The sequence below is a fragment of the Oncorhynchus kisutch genome, linkage group LG6, assembly GCF_002021735.2.
Source record: "Oncorhynchus kisutch isolate 150728-3 linkage group LG6, Okis_V2, whole genome shotgun sequence".
NCBI lineage: Eukaryota > Metazoa > Chordata > Actinopteri > Salmoniformes > Salmonidae > Oncorhynchus > Oncorhynchus kisutch.
The window spans coordinates 84,578,383-84,596,933 of NC_034179.2; the positions used below are offsets into that span (position 1 = coordinate 84,578,383).

At 42.2% G+C, this 18,551-nt stretch overlaps 1 pseudogene; it reads right to left on the reverse strand.

Annotated features, from left to right (window-relative positions):
• LOC109892028 (immunoglobulin gamma-1 heavy chain-like) overlaps positions 1-18,328 on the reverse strand; it is an 88,071-nt pseudogene extending 69,743 nt beyond the window's left edge.
• Between the last annotated feature and the right edge of the window lie 223 nt (positions 18,329-18,551).

The following is an 18,551-nucleotide window of genomic DNA, read 5'->3' on the forward strand; positions in this document are numbered from 1 at the left end:
CTTGTTTGTAGGTGACCAAATACTTATTTTCCACCATAATTTGCAAATACATTAATTCATTACATCCTACAATGTGATTTTCTGGATTTTTTCCCCTCATTTTGTCTGTCATAGTTGAAGTGTACCTATGATGAAAATTACAGGCCTCTCTCATATTTTTAAGTGGGAGAACTGGTGCACAATTTGTGGCTGATTAAATACTTTTTGCCCCACTGTACATGCATTTTGTATCTGTAAATAATGAGTGCCAGTCATGGCAGTGATGAACTGTGTTGCCATGGCACCATATTTTGGCCAGGGAAGATGAACGGCTGTGTTCTATAGTTTGTCATAATGTTGTATGTTATCCCATGTATTGTTCCAGAACCTAGTGGCAAGGCTAGTCAATAATTTGTATCATAATTTAGCATATGTTGTCCCCTGTTAGTTCAGGTGCGTTTGGTATATTGACTATAACTCCTCTGATTTATTAACAAAGGAGATGGGCTAGACATTCTTACTGAGCATTTTATGGATAAAACATTTATTTTAAAAATTAGTGGAAAAGAGGAGCATTACATCTTTACATTACGACAGCTTCCATATTCTATACAGTGTATCCCAAGAGGTTGGTTTTTATACAGCTCTGGTGCTGTCACGATCGTCATATTGAGGAGACCAAGGCGCAGCGTGATATGAATACATCTTCTATTTATTAATGAACACTAAACAAACTATACAAAATAACAAGACGACCGTGACTGCTATAGAAACACTGTGCTAACATGCAACATAACATAGACAATAACCCACAAAATACTCAAAGAAGATAGCTGCCTAAATAGGATTCCCAATCAGAGACAACAATAAACAGCTGCCTCTAATTGAGAACCAATCTAGGCAACCATAGACATACATAAACACCTAGATGGTAAACAACCCCATAAACCTACAAAACCCTTAGACAGTACAAAAACACATCACCCATGTCACACCCTGACCTAACCAAAATAAATAAAGAAAACAAAGAAAACTCAGGTCAGGGCGTGACAGGTGCTGGTTTGTATCACTGTGAGGGTAGGCACAATAATACACAGCTGAGTCTTCAGTCTGAAAGTCCTGCCCTTTTAAAAACACAGTATTACTGCTAGAGTCTGCTGAGAAACTGAACTTGTTCTTCAGTGAATCCTTGTATTCTGTGTCTCCAGAATATACATTTCCAATCCACTCCAGTGTTTTCCCTGCAGGCTGTCGAATCCAAGCTGTTCAAGTTTTAGTAACAGAATAAGAGACCTTACAGGAGATGGTCAGTGGTTGACCTGGCTGGACAGTCACAGAGGCTGGCTGAGTGAGTTCATAACTCTGTACACCTGTTGAGAAAAAAAAGAACAACATTAAATACACAAAATAGCAATGTGTTATTTACACTACATCAATTCTAGTAGAGTTACACATGGAGTAAAACAAACATGTTGTGTTGAAGTTAGTTTTATACAACAGGCAATTTTCTTTGTTTTGTCTTTCCTCCAAACGCAGAGAGACTGCCAGCCGCAGCAGAGATGCAGGGGACATGGTTTATGTTGAAGCTGAGGGGGGGGGGGGGTGTATAAGAGTTTAGGAGATAATGCAGTCCCATTACCACTATTCCTGGACACAACCTTTGCAATCTGAAAACTTATAGACACTCTTTCTTTTTGTTACTGGAATTAAATTCCTACATGTTTCAATTATTTGTATTTGTTATCTCTTACTTTTTTCAGTATTTTCTTAGAACTTCATTGTTGCTGACTAAATAACAAATATTAATAAAGGTTAAAACATTCTTAATGAAGCTGACTAAATAGCTATTATTTTGAGTGAGTTGAAATGAAAACATTATAAACCTTATTTTAAGAAAGGCTCATACTGTACATGCTTGTAACAATTATAAAGCACTGTACCTGCAATATTTAGGTCAAATGTTGTAATTCTAAAGAATAAATAAATTGTTTAATAATGTATACTACTTTACAAAACAGTTAACTGATGGTTAAAATATTTTTTTTTATGTTTGAATAAATAATAGATATGTGAATTACCACCTATCCACATACCATCTGAATGTGTTGCTGTCCTCATAGAGCAGGTGTGTGGTTCTGGTGGGAGGTTTTTGTTATGGTGTGTATCACTGTGACTATATGGGGGCCACAGTAATATTACACCGTACAAAAACCCTTTGCTCCTGTATGGACACATCAACACTGAACAGGTCAAGTAAACACCCTCCACAAAATTTTTTGTATTTTTTATTTTATTTCACCTTTATTTACCCCGGTAGGCAAGTTGAGAACAAGTTCTCATTTACAACTGCGACCTGGCCAAGATAAAGCAAAGCAGTTAGACACATATAACACAGAGTTACACATGGAGTAAAACAAACATACAGTCTATATACAATGTGAGCAAATAAGGTGAGATAAGGGAGGTAAAGGCAATAAATAGGCCATGGTGGCGAAGTAAATCCAACATAGCAAGTAAAACACTGGAATGGTAGATTTGCAGTGGAAGAATGTGCAAGGTAGAGATAGAAATAATGGGGTGCAAAGGAGCAAAATAAAAAAGTAAAAAAATAGAGGTAGTTGTTTGGGCTTAATTATAGATGGGCTATGTACAGGTGCAGTAATCTGTGAGCTGCTCTGACAGCTGGTGCTTAAAGCTAGTGAGGGAGGTAAGTGTTTCCAGTTTCAGTTTTTTTGTAGTTCTTTCCAGTCATTGGCAGCAGAGAACTGGAAGGAGAGGCGGCCAAAGGAATAATTGGTTTTGGGGGTGACCAGAGAGATATACCTGCTGGAGCATGTGCTACAGGTGGGTGTTGCTATGGTGACCAGCGAGCTGAGATAAGGGGGGACTTTACCTAGCAGGGTCTTGTAGATGACCTGGAGCCAGTGGGTTTGGTGACGAGTATGAAGCGAGGGCCAGCCAACAAGATCGCACAGGTCACAGTGGTGGGTAGTGTATGGGGCTTTGGTGAAAAAACGGATGGCACTGTGATAGACTACATCCAATTTATTGAGTAGGGTATTGGAGGCTTTTTTGTAAATGACATCGCCTAAGTCGAGGATCGGTAGGATGGTCAGTTTTACAAGGGTATGTTTGGCAGCATGAGTGAAGGATGTTTTGTTGCGAAATAGGAAGCTGATTCTAGATTTAACTTTGGATTGGAGATGTTTGATGTGAGTCTGGAAGGAGTTTACAGTCTAATCAGACACCTAGGTATTTGTATTTGTCCACATATTCTAAGTCAGAACCGTCCAGAGTAGTGATGTTGGACGGGCGGGCAGGTGCAGGCAGTGATCAGTTGAAGAGCATGCATTTAGCTTTACTTGTATTTAAGAGTAATTGGAGGCCACGGAAGGAGAGTTCATTGAAGCTCATCTGGAGGGTTGTTTACACAGTGTCCAAAGAAGGGCCAGAAGTATACAGAATGGTGTCGTCTGCGTAGAGGTGGATCCGAGGCTCACCAGCAGCAAGAGCGACATCATTGATGCATACAGAAAAGAGAGTCGTCCAAGAATTGAACCCTGTGGCACCCCCATAGAGACTGCCAGAGGCCCGGACAACAGGCCCACCGATTTAACACATTGAACTCTATCAGAGAAGTAGTTGGTGAACCAGGCGAGGCAATCATTTGAGAAACCAAGGCTATCGAGTCTGCCGATGAGGATGTGGTGATTGACAGAGTCGAAAGCCTTGGCCATTTCAATAAATAATATTTTAGATGTGTATTGAAACATTTTTGGGATGGGCAAAATGCTACATATCCCTTCTTTAGCTGAAATGACATTTTCAAATACTATATATCTGACTGTGATATGTGGTTGTCTCACCTAGCTATCTTAAGTTGAGTTGCTCAAGATAAGAGCACCTGCTAAACGAGTAAGATATCAAATGTAAATGTTTTACATACAGATCTTATATTACGGTATTGAGTTATAAAAAAATATGCACATTTAAAAATATTAATATCAGAAATGTATCATTTGTACAGTTCTTAATTAAAAATGTAGTTATGTACTACTTATTTCTCTAAGAGTGAGGTGGATATATACAGTTGAAGTCGGAATTTTACATACACTTAGGTTGGAGTCATTAAAACTTGTTTTTCAACCACTCCACAGATTTCTTGTTAACAAACTATAGTTTTGAAAGTCGGTTTGGACATCTACTTTCTGCATGAAACAAGTCATTTTTCCAACAATTATTTACAGACAGATTATTTCATATATAATTCACTGTATCACAATTCCAGTGGGTCAGAAGTTTACATACACTGAGTTGACTCTGCCTTTAAACAGCTTGGAAAATTCCAGAAAATTATGTCATGGCTTTAGATGCTTCTGATAGGCTAATTGACATCAATTGGAGGTATAACTGTGGATGTATTTCAAGGCCTTCCTTCAAACTCAGTGCCTCTTTGCTTGACATCATGGGAAAATCAAAAGAAATCAGCCAGGACCTCAGAAATAAAATTGTAGACCTCCACAAGTCTATTTCATTCTTGGGAGCAATTTCCAAATGCCTGAAGGTACCACGTTTATCTGTACAAACAATAGTACACAGGTGTAAACACCATGGGGCCACACAGCCATCATATCACTCAGGAAGGAGACGCGTTCTGTCTCCTAGAGATGAATGTACTTTGGTGCGAAAAGTGCAAATCAATCCCAGAACAACAGCAAAGGACCCTGTGAAGTTGTTGGAGGAAACAGGTACAAAGGTATCTATTTCCACAGTAAAATGAGTCCTATATCGACATAACCTGAAAGGTCGCTCAGCATGGAAGAAGCCACTGCTCCAAAACCGCCATAAAAAAAGCCAGGCTACGGTTTGCAACTGCACATGGGGACAAAGATCATACTTTTTGGAGGAATGTCCCCTGGTCAGATAAAACAAAAATATAACTGTTTGGCCATAATGACCATCGTTATGTTTGGAGGAAAAAGGGTGAGGCTTGCAAGCCGAAGAACACCATCCCAACCGTGAAGCACGGTGGTGGCAGAATCTTGTTGTGGGGTGCTTTGCTGCAAGAGGGACTGGTACACTTCACAAAATATATGGCATCATGAGGATGGAAAATTACGTGGATATATTGAGGCAACATCTCAAGACATCAGTCAGGAAGTTAAAGCTTGGTGGCAAATGGGTCTCCAAATGGACAATTACCCCAAGCAAACTTCCAAAGTTGTGGCAAAATGGCTTAAGGACAACAAAGTTAAGGTATTGGAGTGGCCATCGCTAAGCCCTGACCTCAATCCTATAGAACGTTTGTGGGCAGAATTGAAAAAGTGTGTGCAAGCAAGGAGGCCTACAAACCTGACTCAGTTACACCAGCTCTGTCAGGAGGAATGGGCCAAAACTTATTTTGGGAAGCTTGTGGAAGGCTACCCAAAACATTTGACCCAAGTTAAACAATTTAAAGGCAATGCAACCAAATACAAATTGAGTATATGTAAACTTTTGACCCAATGGGAATTTGATGAAAGGAATAAAAGCTGAAATAAATGATTCTCTCTACTATTATTCTGACATTTCACATTCTTAAAATAAATTGGTGATCGATCCTAACTGTAATTTTTACTAGGATTAAATGCCAGGAATTGTGAAGAACTGAGTTTAAATGTGCTTGGCTAAGGTGCATGTAAACTTCTGACATCTACTGTACATCATTGACAAACCCCCAAAATGTAATTACTATGTTCTGATTTAGAGCTGTTCAGTGATTACAATAACAAAGGAAGTGATAATAGTAATAATATATTGTACATAATATTATGTAAATAAATTACAGTTAATAAATCAATCAACCAATCCAAAGTTGACTCCCATTGGTATTTATTTTTGACCGTTCATAACGCAGGTCAACCCAGTTAATAACAGTCATATACTTTTATACCAACTCTACATGCAAAGGAGCCTAACACACCACCCCTCTCTGTAAAAAGCGGACTGTCTGTCTCAGAGTCAGTTGGAGTAGAGAAGAACAGCTCCCACCAGTTCAGCTTCAGCACAAACCATGTTCTCTGCATCTCTGCTGCTGCTCCTGCTGGCAGCTGCCTCCTGTGAGTCTCTCAAGATTTTGGGGAAGGAATGGGTTGAGGCTCAATAAAATATATTGAGAAAATATTAATTGAACAATATCCTTAACATTCATACTGAGCTATACTATGTAGAATAATGACTAATTACGTTTTTTTCCCCCTAAAAAGGCAGAGCCTGCAACAAGACACAGCTGTGTATTACTGTGTTCACTACCCTCCACAGTGATACAAACCAATACCAGACCTGAACAATTACCCAGAGACCCATGGGAGAATGATGCAAGCACATTATAATATAAATGTATCTCCACACCAAGATATCAACATGTTTAAGATTAATGGTCATTCTCAAAAACAGTTAAATTATAATTTGATAAATGAACATGACAAAAATCGTTAAAACCATACATCATTAAAAGCTTTAAATAAATGTTAACCCAAATAAAACTGAACTTTTGTTCCTTATCTTCAACACATTATACTAAAGCCATTATATACTCAACACGTCTCATAAGTCAAATCTGAACTACAGATAGCAGAATAATGGACAGAGAGGACAGAGAATCAAGGAATAGAGCAGAAGATTTCTCCCACTCAGTCTGTATTTAAACCTCTAGAGGGCGGTCTATTCAAAAAGTCTCCCTCCCCTTCATCCCTTTATAATCACACACTCATCTCCGGCCTTCTCATTATAGGCAGCTTGGACTGACATTACAAGGCCTGTACTAACTAATACTGAACAATGGAGCTTCTGACTGTCTGGAGTTTAGTTATCATGGTGATGTCCATACACAGTAAGTAAAGCATTACATGACTGAAGAATGTCTGAGTATCATGGTTAAACTCAACATGTATGTAAATACCAGATCTTCAACTGAGTATCAACATTTTTGTTTTGCAGGTGTTTGCTGTGATGAGATGGATCAGTCTCCTTCTCAAGTGAAAAGACCCGGAGACACGTTTAAATTGTCATGTAAAATCTCTGGGTTTGATATGACAGACTATTTCATGCACTGGATAAGGCAGAAACCAGGCAAAGCTCTGGAGTGGATTGGGGGTATTGACTCTGGTTCAACAGATGCTCCAGCGTACTCAGACTCCCTGAAAGGCCAGTTCACCCTGACTGAGGACGTTTCTACAAGCACACAGTTCTTAGAGGCCAAGAGTCTGAGTTCAGAGGACTCTGCTGTTTATTATTGTGCTCGACAGGCACACTGACTGAAGCTGTTGAAGCAGCTGTACAAAAACAACCCTAACAAAAAAAGCTAGCTGGTGTACTACTTCCTCTCTTTGTGTCACACCATAATAATACTGAGTATCATTACTGTAAATAATGCATCAACAATATCACAAAGCACTACACAATAAAAGACTCCAACCATTCAAACTACATAAAAATCCGATCTCTTGCCCAGTCTTTCTTCAAGTTTGAAATGCTCTTTTTTTATCAACAGGTGTTCAGGGTCAGACACTGACTGAGTCTGGACCACACATACTGACCTGTACAGCCTCTGATTTAGACATGAATAGCTACTGGATGGCTTGGATCAGACAGGCTCCTGGGAAAGGACTGGAATGGGTTGCAACTATTACCCATAACAGCAGAAGCACTTTCTACCCCCAGTCTGTTCAGAGTCAGTTCACCATCTCCAGAGACAACAGCAAGCATCAGGTGTATCTCCAGATGAACAGCCTGAAGACTGAAGACTGTGCTGTTTATTATTTTGCCAGAGACACAGTGACACAGGAGGCTGCAGGGCTTTACAACAACTGATCAAGCACTAAACATGTTTGTAACAATTATAAAGCACTGTACCTGCAAGATTTAGGTAACATTTTGTAACTCTAAAGAATAATGTATAATATACACTACTTTACAAAACAGTTAACTGATGGTTAAAATATATTTTAATATTCTAAGAAATAATAGATATGTGTATGATCACCAATCCACATACCATCTGAATGTGTTGCTGTCCTCATACAGCAGGTGTGTGGTGCTGGTGGGAGGTTTTTGTTATGGTGTGTGTCACTGTGACTATATGGGGGCCACAGTGATATTACATCGTACAAAACCCCCTTTGTTCCTGTATGGACACATCAACAGGTCAAATTAACACACTCCACAACAATGGTGGTAAACCTAATGAAACCTCACCATAAACAGGATTTTGGCCATAGTCATGTTAGTGGATTTTATACTGCAACACTTAAATCCATACATTTGCAAACAACTGTTACAAACTGACAATGGCACAAACATGGAAGATGAAATCAACAACTAATAGGTGAATATAATAATGTAAGAATCGGTAGTGATGCTATATTATAGTGTCTACCGTGTTTCTTACACCTCACTGAGAACAGACAGAGTCATATTGAATCCCTATGGAGATGTGAAGGAGGTGTTTTTGTACTGGGGTACATCTAACATTTTTACATTTGTATTTTTTATTCAGAAATGATTACTTGTGGGTTACCTTCATGTGTGTGCAAAATATTACTGTTCTCAGGTTTTTTAAATTTCATTTAAATTTTAGATGTGTATGAAAAAAAATGTATGGGCAAAACGAAATATATTCCTTGAATTACATTTTCATATAATATATATTTGACTGTGTGGTTGTCTCACCTAGCTGTCTTAAGATGAATGCACTTACTGTAAGTCGCTCAAGATAAGAGCATCTGCTAAACAAGTAAGATATCAAATGTTTTACATACAGATCTAATATTACTGTATTGAATTATAAAAACATATATACATTGAAAAATATTAATGTCAGAAATGTATCATTTGTACAGTTCTTTATTAAAAATGTAGTTATGAACTACTTATTTCTCTGAGAGTGAGGTGGATATATTGCATTTAGCAAAAAAACATGATTATTAGTCTCCTTAATGAAACCATCAACTTTAAACAAATACATGTACAGTATGTCATGATTAAATAGTGAAAACCACACAATCTCTTTCATAATTTCTTTAAACACTAAATGCTAATTTACCAACATTTCTGAAAATGGAAATATAGCGTTTGGAATGAAACTCTTCAAATGTACTTTTAGATACCAGACGATGTAATGTAATGTAAACTAAAATCATTAATGGACCAAGGATAGATCCTTGAGAAACATCCTAAATTAAACTATGTTCTGATTTAGAGGTGTGTTTTATTTAACCTTTATGATTAATGAGGCCTTTACTCTTTTTAGTTTCTGCATACATGTACTGTATATATACAAAACATTACTTTCCATCACATGTGATGGTGAATCAAAGTGAAAGCTATGATCCCTTATGTCACTTGTTAAATCCACTTCCATCAGTGTATATTGATGGAAAGGAGACAGGTTAAAGAAGGATGTTTGAGCCTTGAGACATGGGTGGTGTATGTGTGTCATTCAGAGGGTGAATGGGCAAGACAAAATATTTGTGCCTTTGAACAGGGTACAGTAGTAGGTGCAAGGCTCACCAGTTTGTGTCAAAAACTGAAACACTGCTGAGTTTTTCAGACTCAACAGTTTCCCATGTGTATCAAGAATGGTCCACCACCAAAAGGACATCCAGTCAACTTGACACAACTGTGGTAAGCATTGGCGACAACATGGGCCACCATATCTATGGAATGCTGTAGCCACCTTGTAGAGTCCACGGCACTTCAAATTGAGGCTGTTCTGAGGTCAAAATGGCCCCCAGAACAATATTAGCAAGGTGTTCTTCATGTTTTGTACTCAAAGTGTAGATGATGTAATAGAGCAATAAGGCACCAGAGGCCATGCTATGTGCTGAATACAGTCATAGGTAAATGGCATTGTTCAGCCCGACGCAATAACCCATGCGTTGGTGACGCTTGCCAAATCTTACAATGCCTGGATAGGTCTCAGAGCTCCACAGACATTTCCTTCACGCTCATGGGTTGATTTTGCTCTGACATGCACTGTCAACTGTGGGACCTTATATAGACAGGAGTGTGCCATTCCAATTCATGTCCAATCAATTAAATTTACCACAGGTGGACTCCAATCAAGTTGTAGAAACATCTCAAGGATGAGCATCTGAGCTCAATTTCAAGTCTCATAGCAAAGGGTCTGAATACTTACGTAAATAAGGTATTCCTGTTTTCTGTTTTTAATACATTTGCTAACAATTCTAAACAACTTTTTTTGCTTTGTCATTATGGGGTATTGTGTGTAGATTGATGAGGAATTGTATTTATTTAATTCGATTTACAATAACGCTGTAACGTAACAAAATGTGGAAAAATTAAAGGGGTCTGAATACTTTCCGAATGCACTGTAAGTACACAGACTTGGGAGACAGAATTAGCATGACAACCATTGTTGGGTGGTAGCATGTCACATTCATATAAAAGAGGTTTCAAGGCCATCGTTAAATTAAAGACAAAGCCAAACATCAGTGATCACTGTCAATCAGAAAACATTTTCTGTATTGTTTACAGAGTAAAGGCATTGGTTGTTTTAGACAGTCATTGAATTATTGATATTTAAATCATATTGCATATTTTGATATTTATCACAAAAATACACAAACAAGTGGCTCCTGAAATAAATGGAGGTATCTTCTCAGCATAGTTTTGAATCTTTATTTAACTAGGCAAGTCAGTTAAGAACAAATTCTTATTTCCAATGACAGCCTAGGAACAGTGGGTTAACTGTCTTGTTCCGGGGGTAGAACAACAGATTTGTACCTTTCTTTTCACTAGTCCAACGCTCAAACCACTAGGCTACGCTGCCACCCCTGTTCAGTGATGACTATAACAATGGAAGTGATAACAATCTTTAATCTCCGTCATCCTCTCTCTCTATCTGTTCAATAGGCAGAAAAGACAGAAGCTGAGCTGGTGGGAGCTGTTCTTCTCTACTCCAACTGACTCTGAGACAAACAGTCCACTTTTTATACAGAAAGGGGTGATGTGTTAGGTCCTTTGCATATAGAGCTGGTTTAAAAGGATATGAGTGTTATAAACTGGGTTGACCTGCATTATGAACGGTCAAAATTATATACACCATTTTGTCAACTTTGGATTGTACATTTCTTTACAGTTTAGTATATTGTTATTATTATCATTTTTATTACTTCCATTGTTATAGTCATCACTGAACAGGGGCAGCAGGTAGCCTAGTGGTTAGAGCGTTGGGCCAGTAACCGAAAGGTTGCTGGATTGAATCCGCAAGCTGGCAAGGTTCAAATCTGTCTTTTTGTCCCTGAACAAGGCAGTTAACCCACTGTTCCCCAGTAGGCTGTCATTGTAAATAAGAATTTGTTCTTAACTGACTTTCCTTGTCTTAAGCTGTGTTCATCATGATGAACAAGGAGTCTTTCCTTGACAAATGCATGTCTATATCTAATATTTAAAAGAGTCCACAATTAAATTAAATCAAGTCAGTTATGTGTGAGGTGAGTAGAGCCTGTAGATTTTTCTGACTAAGTGACATGATCCGGAAAAACACTGTTCCTGGTCAGGTCGTGTGACAACTCCTGGCACTACTGATGAGCCATAGAATGACCACTGACCTCAGAGTCATCAGTCCCTCCCCCATGACCTCACAATGTAAACCCAGATCCCGCAGAGTTCTGCAGCCACCTACTCCTTTAATTGCTGTGCTTACACTAAAATGTGAACTAACCCTTGAATATTCTAAATTGTTGTTTTATCCTTTGTTTTGATCAATTTGTACTGTTCTCCCTCTCACGTTCACTTCTTCATTCTCTTTCTCTCTGTCAGGTTTAAATGGTCAGAGTATGGAGTTCATTCCCTCAAGTCTGTCTGGTCTGAGAACAGAGGACTCTGCTGTGTATTACTGTGCAAGAGAGACAGTGGTGTGAGTGAGTGGAGGATCTGAACAAAAACCCCTCAGAGAATCAAACTGGCAGCAGAGTCAACAGAGGGCAGTAGACCATCAGTACAACATAGTAATGTCTACTGAAATATAATATTCCCCTAAGAGTCAAAATAACAGAACTACTTGTACATCTAGACAATGTACACATTTCCCCGAGGAAAGATATAAAGTAAAGAGGAATCGCATTAAAGGCCTACATAGCTGTGTTCCTTCATGAAGAACACTTTGACTGTCCTTGATAGCTTGATCCCTAATCTGACATTTACAGTAAATTAACCCAAATGGTGAAGGATTTCTATAAATATTTAGAAAATCATTCTTGCAGATTCCCTACAGTTTTACCAACCTACGTGACCTGAGCAGGAAAATCTCCAGGCCCTGGTTTGGGCATGGGGACATATTTTGTCTGTGAGATGTCATGTGATCAACAAAAACTCCTGACCCTAGAGATGAGTCATATATTGACCCCTGACCAACCTCTTAAGATCTGCCCCTTTTTTTCAATTTTCGCCTAAAATGACATACCCAAATCTAACTGCCTGAAGGAAGGATATGCATATAATTGATACCATTTGAAAGGAATGTAGGAGAATTTAACATATTAGATAAAAAAAAAAAGATAATACAAAGAAAAAAAGAAAAAACGGCAGTATTATTTTTGTATTTTTTTGTACCATCATCTTTGAAATGCAGGAGAAAGGCCATAAAGAAATATTTTAGCCCAGGCGCAAATTAGACTTTGGCCAGTAGATGGCAGCACTGTATGTGCAAAGTTTGAGTTATCCGGTGAACTATTGCATAACTTTTCAAAATGTTGTATCAAGACTGCTCAAATGTGCCTAATTGGTTTATTCATACATGTTCATGTTCATAATTGTGCACTCTCCACAAACAATAGCATGGTATTCTCTCACTGTATTAGCTACTGTAAATTGGACAGTGCAGTTAAATTAACAAGGATTTTAGCTTTCTGCCCATATCAGACTTGTCTATGTCCTGGGAATTGTTTTTGTTTCTTACAACCTCATGCTAATCACATTAGCCTACGTTTGCTCAACCAAGCCCGCGGACGGGACACCAATCTTGAAGGAGTCATCAGACCCTCACCCATGACATTATGATGTAAATCCAAATCCTTCAGAGTTCATATATACTTCTGTTCTGCTGCTGACTTGTTTTGTTGTCTTGTGTGGAGCAGCTGAGTTCATATCTCCACCCTCAGTATGAAGGGAAACTTTTACCTGTCTGTCCTGTGAGTTTTGCTTGGTTTTACTCCTCATCAACTCCTCCTAAGCTGAGCAAAGAAGATTTACAATTCCTTTATGTTTTCCCTCAATATTCCACCCTCACTCCTCTCCCCATTTCCTCTCTCTCTTTATCAGGTCTACATGGTCAGAGTATGGAGTCCATTCCCTCCAGTCCACTCCAGAACAAGCCTGGAGAAACTCTTACCCTCTCCTGTAGATGAGCTGGGTATACCTTTTTCAACATATGGTATGAACTGGATTCACCAACCTACAGGAAAACCACCGGAATGGATGAGCTGGATCAACACCAATACTGGAGCAGCAGGCTATGCCAAAACCCTGGAGGGACAGATTGAACTGACCAAAGACAGCTCAGTGAGCATGACATCTGAAACTCTCTGGTCTGACTCTGCTGTGGATTACTGGGCACGCTGGGTCCAGTAATGTGAGTGGTGGAGCTGTACAAAAACCCCTCAGACATACATTGAACAAAAATCTAAATGCAAAAGGCAACAATTTAAAAGATTTTACTGAGCTACAGTTCATATAAAGAAATGGTTCAATTGAAATAAATTCAGTAGACCCTAATCTATGGATTTCACATGATGTCATGCATAGGTGTAATAGGTGGCAGGGAAGTCAGGCGCAGGAGAGTCAAATGGAGTGAAAAATTGAGTCTTTTAATAAAGTCCACGGAGTATGCTCCATAACACTAAATGTACATAAACAAACATGGGTACGAGGACCCGACGCGCACCTATACAACAATCACACTACACTGACAATAAAACAATCTCTGACAAAGACATGAGGGGAAACAGAGGGTTAAACAGGTAATGAATGGGATTGAAAACAGGTGTGTGGGAAGACAAGACAAAACCAATGGAAAATGAAAAAAGGATCAATGATGGCTAGAAGACCAGTGACGTCGAACGCCGAGCACCGCCCGAACAAGGAGAGGCAATGACTTCGGTAGAAGTCATGATAGTACCCCCCCCCCCCGGCTCCAGCTGCGCGTCGACACCGACCTCGGGGACGACCCGGAGGGAGAGGTGCAGGGCGATCCGGATGGAGACGGTGGAATTCTGATTACATGGAAGGATCTAACACGTCCTCCACCGGAACCCAGCATCTCTCCTCCGGCCCGTACCCCTCCCAGTCCACGAGGTACTGAAGGCCCCTCGCCCGACGTCTCGAATCCAAAATGGATCGAACAGAGTACGCCGGAACCCCCTCGATATCTAGAGGCGGAGGAACATTACGCACTTCAGCCTCCTGGAGCAGGCCAGCCTCCATCGGCCTGAGGAGAGACACATGGAACGAGGGGTTAATATGGTAATGAGTGGGTAGTTGTAACCTATAACATACCTCGTTCACTCTCCTCAGGACTTTAAACGGCCCCACAAACCGCGGACCCAGCTTCCGGCAGAGCAGGCGAAGGGGCAGGTTTCGGGTCGAGAGCCAGACCCTGTCCCCTGGTGCGAACACCGGGGCCTCACTGCGGCGACGGTCTGCGCCGATTTTCTGGCGCCTTATGGTATGCTGAAACCAATTGTCTACCGCAGGGGCCTCGGTCTGGCTCTGATGCCAAGCTGATACCCTAATACACATTGAAAGGGAGTAAGGTTAGTGGAGGAGTGACGTAGCGAGTTCTGAGCCATCTCTGCCCAGGGCACGAACTTCGCCCACTCCCCCGGCCGATCCTGGCAATAAGACCGCAGAAACCTACCCACATCCTGGTTAACTCTCTCCACCTGCCCATTACTCTCGGGGTGAAAACCTGAGGTAAGACTAACCGAGATCCCCAGACGCTCCATGAACGCCTTCCAGACCCTTGATGTGAACTGGGAACCCCGATCAGACACTATATCCTCAGGCACCCCATAGTGCCGGAAAACATGTGTAAACAGGGCCTCTGCAGTTTGTAAGGCCGTAGGGAGACCGGGCAAAGGGAGGAGACGACAGGACTTAGAAAACCGATCCACAACGAATAGGATCGTGGTGTAACCCTGTGAAGGTGGAAGATCAGTCAAAAAAATCCACCGACAGGTGCGACCACGGCCGTTGAGGAACGGGTAGAGGTTGTAGCTTACCTCTGGGCAGGAGTCTAGGAGCCTTGCACTGGGCGCACACCGAGCAGGAAGAAACATAAATCCTCACGTCCTTAGCTAAAGTGGGCCACCAGTATCTCCCGTCAAGACAGCGCATCGTCCGACCTATCCCAGGATGACCAGAGGAGGGTGATGTGTGAGCCCAATATATCAATCGGTCGCGGACAGCAGACGGAACGTACAGACGACCAGCTGGACACTCAGGGGGAGAAGGCTCTGCACGTGACGCCCGCTCAATGTCCGCGTCCAGCTCCCACACTACTGGTGAGACCAAACACGAAGCTGGGAGTATGGGAGTGGGATCCATGGACCGCTCCTCTGCTTCATACAGCCGAGACAATGCGTCTGCCTTAACGTTCTGGGAGCCTGGTCTGTAAGAAAGAGTAAACACAAAACGAGTGAAAAACATGGCCCACCTTGATTCAATCTCTTCACCCGCCTACTCCAGATTGCGGTGGTCAGTCCAGATGAGAAAAGGGTGTTTAGCCCCCTCAAGCCAATGCCTCCACACCTTCAAAGCTTCTACGACAGCTAACAGCTCTCGGTTCCCCACATCATAGTTTCGCTCCGCCGGGCTGAGCTTCTTTGAAAAGAAAGCACAGGGGCGAAGCTTCAGTGGCATACCCGAACGCTGAGAGAGCACTGCTCCTATCCCAGCTTCGGATGCGTCCACCTCCACTACGAATGGCAAAGAGGGATCCGGATGAGCCAGCACAGGCACCGAGGTAAACAGAGTCTTCAGGTGCTCAAAAGCCCTGTTCGCCTCAGCCGACCACTGCAAGCGCACCGGGCCCCCCTTTAGCTGTGAGGTAATGGGAGCTGCCACCTGACCAAAACCCCGGATAGACCTCCGGTAGTAATTGGAAAACCCCCAAAAACGCTGCAACTCCTCTACCGTGGTTGGAGTCGGCCAATTACGCACGGCTGTAATGGTCGCTCTCTATCTCCACTCCTGAAGTGGAAATCCGATGCCCTAGGAAGGAGATGGATTGTTGGAAAAACAAGCATTTCTCAGACTTGACATATAGATCATGCTCCAACAGGCGACCAAGCACCCTGCGCACCAGGGACACATGCTCGGCGCGTGTAGCAGAGTATATCAGAATATCATCGATATACACCACTACACCCTGCCCGTGCAGGTCCCTGAAGATCTCATCTACAAATGATTGGAAAACTGATGGAGCATTCATCAACCCATATGGCATGACCAGGTACTCATAATGACCTGAGGTGGTGCTAAATGCCGTCTTCCACTCATCACCCTTCTTAATACGCACCAGATTGTACGCACTCCTGAGATCCAATTTTGTGAAAAAACGTGCCCCGTGCATTAACTCAATAATCGTATTGATCAGAGGTAGCGGGTAACTATATTTCACTGTGATTTTATTAAGACCTCGATAATCCACGCACGGGCGTAAACCACCATCCTTTTTTTTCACAAAAAAGAAACTCGAAGAGACGGGTGAAATGGATGGCTGAATGAACCCCTGATGCAGGGATTCAGAGACATATGTCTCCATAGCCTCCGTCTCCGCTTGCGACAGGGGATACACGTGACTCTTGGGATATGCAGCGTCTACCAGGAGATCTATCGCACAATCCCCCCGTCGATGGGGTGGTAATTGAGTCGCCTTCTTTTTACAGAAGGCGAGAGCCAAATCGGCATATTCGGGGGGAATGCGCACGGTGGAGACCTGGTCTGGACTTTCCACCGTAGTAGCACCAACGGAAACCCCTAAACACGTACCTGAGCATTCTCGCGACCACTCCATGAGAGCCCTCTGTGGCCAAGAAACAGTGGGGTTATGACAAACTAACCAGGGTAGGCCTAGCACCACAGAATACGCAGGAGAATCATTAAGGAAAATACTAATCTTCTCCTTGTGACCCTCCTGTGTTATCATACACAAAGGTGCGGTTATCTCCCTGATAAACCCTGACCCTAATGGTCGACTATCTAAGGCATGAATAGGGAAAGGCATATCCACAGGAACAATAGGGATCCCTAAACTATGAGCTAGACTTTTATTAATGAAATTCCCAGCCGTACCCGAATCTACTAGCGCCTTATACTGGGAATGCAGTGAAAAATCAGGAAAAGAGACAGAGACAAACATTAGTGCAGCAGAGGGCTCTGGATGAGAATGGTGCCTACTCACCTGGGGTGACGCCAGAATGCCCTGCCTGCCCTCTCTATTCCCAGAGGAACCAACCCGGCACCGACCAGCAGTGTGCTCTCTGCGACCTTGAATGGTGCTCGAGCGGGAACCCCCTCCGGTCTCCCTGTGCACCATCCCTCCCAATTCCATAGGTTCGGGAGAGAGGGTGCGGGAGGATGGAACAACCAGACCCCGATCTAGACGTCCACGAGTAGCCAGCATGTTGTCCAGCTTGATGGACATGTCCACCAGCTGGTCGAAGGTGAGGGTGGTGTCTCTACAGGCCAGCTCCCGATGGACGTTCTCGCGTAGACTACAACGGTAATGGTCGATCAGGGCCCTATCGCTCCATCCAGCGCCGGCAGCCAAGGTCCTAAACTCCAAAGCAAAATCCTGTGCACTCCTCGTCTCCTGCCTCAGATGATAGAGAAGCTCACCCGCTGCTTTGCCTTCAGGTGGGTGATCGAATACTATCCGGAATTGGCGGGTGAACTCCTCAAAATGGTCCAGCGCCGCATCCTCCCTACTACACACAGCGCTGGCCCATTCCAGGGCTTTCCCGGTGAGGCATGAGACGAGGGCATAACTCTTCTCACGGTCAGATGGTACTGGGGAGGCCGTGGCTAGATACAAGTTCAGTTTAAGGAGGAAACCCTGGCAGCCGGCAGTATCTCCGTTGTATCCCGTAGGTAGGGATAAATGGATCTTAGATTCCGGAGAGGAAAAAATGTTCACGGGAGATTCCGGTTGTGGTGGTGGTGGCGCTGGAGAAACTCCCGGTCTCTCCCAGCGATCCATTTTCATGACAATGTGATCCATGACGAAGCTGATAACGTCAAGCTCCCTCGCTTGTTCCTGAACGCGTTCCTCCAGCTCCATGGGCATAGTGTCCTCTCCTGCTGACTTCATATATTGGTCAGAGATTCTGTCATGCTTAGGTGTAATAGGTGGCAGGGAAGTCAGGCGCAGGAGAGTCAAATGGAGTGAAAAATTTAGTCTTTTAATAAAGTCCACGGAGTATGCTCCATAACACTAAATGTACATAAACAAACATGGGTACGAGGACCCGGCGCGCACCTATACAACAATCACACTACACTGACAATAA